This window comes from Lissotriton vulgaris, chromosome 5 (genome assembly GCF_964263255.1).
Source record: "Lissotriton vulgaris chromosome 5, aLisVul1.2, whole genome shotgun sequence".
NCBI classification, from domain to species: Eukaryota; Metazoa; Chordata; class Amphibia; order Caudata; family Salamandridae; genus Lissotriton; species Lissotriton vulgaris.
Window position 1 is genome coordinate 811597945 of NC_141693.1, and position 4135 is coordinate 811602079.

Here is a 4135-nt window from a genome sequence, read left to right on the forward strand (position 1 = left end):
ACAGCAGTCCTATGCGTCCCAGCTACTGGACGAGGCGCGGCAGGTGTGGCTGGCGACACGCAGCAGGATCTATCAATGGGGGGACAAATTGGGAACTATGCTACATATGCTATGCCAAAGTACGTTCCAAGCATAGACCTTACAGGGGTTCCGGGATGATGCTGGGGCCCCGATCACTGACCCACAGAAGCTAGCCGAAAGTTTTGCAGCATATTATGCCAACCAATATGCCCCGCAGGAGTGCCTCCCGGCGGACGTGGTAGATAAATTTATTGCAGACCTGCCACCACGTGCGGTATCAGATGAGGTTCGAAGGCGCCTCGAGCTTCCGTTGACGGAGGAGGAGTTGGGTTCGGCTCCGGGGGAGCTTAATACCGGGAAGGCTCCGGGACCTAATGGGTTCCCGAGTGAATTTCTTAAGAAATACCACCTACAGCTGGGTATGCACTACAGAGTGGCATTGGAAGAGGCCAGGGAACGAGGTAGCCTTCCCGCAGATTAGAGGAATTCAGGGGGGTGGTGTTCCACAAGCCAGCCAGGCCCCCAGATCATCATGCATCATACAGACCAATATCTCTCCTGAATGTGGAGGCTAAGATATTGGCCAAGGCCCTGGCCAACCGTCTCATACCATACATAGCGAGGCTTGTCCACCCGGATCATGCCGGGTTCATGCCCCACAGGGCGACTAGACACAATATCAGACAGGCACATGTGGCGGTGGCGGCATTTAGAGATACCGGGGAGCAAGCAGCACTCCTTTTAGCTGATAAGGACATGGCCTTTGACTCATTGAGTTGGGTTTACCTGTTCGCTCTTTGCCTCGACTCAACTCAACCTAGGGCCTCATTTTTTGTCGTACCTGCGACTTTTATACACAGACTTAACGGCCTCGGTTAGGGTGGCAGGGGCAATATCCTCTAAATTTCCCATTGGACGTGGTACTAGGCAGGGCTGCCCCCTTTCGTCGTATTTGTTCACCCTTGCCAAGGAACCGCTGGCAGCATGGGTGCGCATTGATGCGCAACTGCGTGGCTTTGAATGAGAGATCGGACCGTCGGATAGAATTGCACTCTACGCAGATGATGTCCTGTTTTTCCTTACAAATCTCAGTAGGTCGGGACCGCGTATCCTAGAGATTATGCAGATATTTGGCGAAGCCTCCGTGCTCTACATGAATCCGCGTAAATCAACCCTCTGAGTGCTGGCAGAACGTTCTACGGTTGGGACCTGGGTATCCACACTACAGGTGGCGGTGGGAGGGCTTAAGTATTTGGGAGTGTTCTTATCTGAAACTCCTACGGTCTCTTGGGAGCGAAACCTAGCGCCAGTTTGGGACCGGGTCCAGACAGAGATGAAGATGTGGTCCCGTATGCCCCTCACTATCTATGGTCGGTCGGCCATCTTTAAGATGGTGGCCCTCCCACGTCTGCTATACCAACTACAGAACCACCCGTACCCGATTCCACCTCACTGGTTCCGACAGGTTGACTCGGCGTTGGGGCAATTTCATTGGGCGGGTGGCCCGGTGCGGGTTGCGCTGCGCACTTGTTTTTTGTCAACGTACTGTGGTGGGTTGGCAACCTCCGACATCCAGTCGTATTATCAAGCCTCCCATTCGGCGCAACTGCGGAAGAGGTTGCCACCGGCCACCCAGGTAGTGTTCCGAATTTGGAGGCAGGCCCTACGTCGTACGGGATGGGGGGGCACATTAACTGAGGAGGCTCCCTTGTGGCATAATGGACGTCTGCCTGCCCTGGCGTCCCTTCAGGACTTCCGTGGCTGGGACAATATAGGAATCTCGACGCTGGGAAACGTGAGGTCAGGGACGGTCCTTAAATCCTTCCAAGATATAAGTGAGGAATATGGCATGCCCCGGTCCCAATTCTTTAAATATTTACAATTCCGCCACGCCATTACACCGAGCCTGGAGGGCCTTGACTCCCTACCCGAATTTGGCCCACTAGAGGCAAAGGAATTTATGGGTGACCTAGGGGATAAAAAGATATCTTGCATATATCAGACCTTAGTTACACACTGCTCCACATCATTGCAGAAACTTTGGGAGTCCTGTGAAAGGGATGTGGGGACACTGGAGGAAGAAGATTGGCAGGAGGCACTCGAGGCCCCTAGAGGTGTGGCCATAGCGATGCACCTGAGACTCATTCAATTCAAATACCTACATAGGGTCTACTTCACAAGGGAGAGACTGTGGAGGGCAGGCCTGATTGCATCCCCGGACTGTCTCCGCTGCGGCCAGGAGGTGGTGACATTGATCCACACAGTATGGAGTTGTAGTTCCTTGGTTAGGTTTAGGAAAGGGGTGTGGGAATGTATGTCTGAGGTCCTGGGATGGGAACTCCCTCGTACTCCACAGTTGGGTCTGCTACATGTGCTAGAGGGGGTGGGGGTAACGCATATAAAAGGCACCTATTACTAGGCCTAACCACAGCCAAGAGAGATGTGGCCAAAGCATGGAAGGATCCCCGGGCTCCCTCAGTGCTGGTGTGGAAGAAGGGGCTAGACTTCTGTATGGGGCTGGAGCGGCCAATCTTTGTGGACCGAGGCTGCCCAAGGAAACATTACAGGATATGGAAGCGCTAGGCGGACTATCGGGTCTGTGGTTGGAGCCACCGGTGGAACAGGAGGATTGCCCGGTGACGGCATAAAGGGGCCAGGATGGAAGGTGTATGTACACTATCAGTCTAGAGAATGGTTTATAAGAAGTGTGAGACGATATCGTGCGGCTGGGGAGGGTGGGATCCGGGTGGGGGGGGTTGGGGGTAGGGGTGGGATAAGGGGCGGGGGGTGTAGAATCGGTAGGTTTTGATGTTATTATTTGATTCAAATGATACATAGATTGCTAATCATCTGATCCTGTGTACTTGATTTGCAGTTCTCTCCGGAATGCGGAGTGCTGCGCCATGTGTGCAATCTGTTAATAAAATATGTTTAAAAAAAAAAAATACTACATGATAAGGATATGTTGGTGCATAAAAATATATCAATTACCAACTCATGGGACGCGCCAACTTCTAGAACTAGGAGTGGAGTAGTCCCATTACGGACTTTGGTGCTCCCCAACTGGAACTGTCAGTTTTGTAAGAAGGACTCATTTAATGATGTTAATGATGCTGAAACATTCTCATAAGAATGACAGACAATAGTTCTCTTTTCATTTCTTTGTATAAGTATTAATTAGCGAAATATAGAAAAGGTGCCACAAGCAAATTTTGCAGAAAAACATATAAGTTATATGTACAAAGAACTCAGTACAGTTCTAAATGAAATCCAGCATAGATTTGCCTTCCAAGATAGGGAACAGGGGTCTTCTCTTATTAGCAATATCCACACTCCTTTACAGGACTTTCATCCAGAAGTTCATACATACAATGGGGATACATGATTCTCATGGTTTTGACCATTTAGCAACATCTTAGAAGAAGCATTTTACTTTTGAATACATTAGAAGATTCTCTCAGGATAGGGGTACATTACGATTCAGACATTCTCACAGATTTAGCTGTACAATTGAGATGATACATTGTTGACATAGCTGTAACAGCATGACCTGTCCTCGATTCAGAACAGCAAGGACGTTTCTCTGACAAAAGGTGCTGCTTATTCAAACAAAAGTAGACACGTTTTGTTTAGAAACAGAAACAGCAACAGTCATCACGTGATATCTTGTGACATTGGGGCAAGGTGGAGACCGTGGAAACAGAAGCTAATGTTAGCACAAGCTCAAATTGTAGTGCTCTTTTTATTAAAAGAAAATCAACGGTCACAACCCACATCTGATGATTTAAATCATCACCCAAATTCTTTATTACCACACACCAGCCATCAACTTTGGATTCTTCTCCTTAGTTTCTCCTAGATCTTTCAAGGTGTCATAAAGCTCGCTTTTCATTTCTTCAACCTTAACATTGAGTGTCTTCCAATTTTTTTCTCCCTTTGCTGACAGCTTCTTATACCCCCAATTAATTCCCTTTGATAATGAGATTCCCTTTCAAAATTTCAAGAAGATGAGCACACATGCGATTTCAATTAGAACAATCAAAAGAGCTGATAATAGGAACTTTGAACTTACTCCTCACGCTACCCAACTATTCTCCCATCTTAATAAATCTTT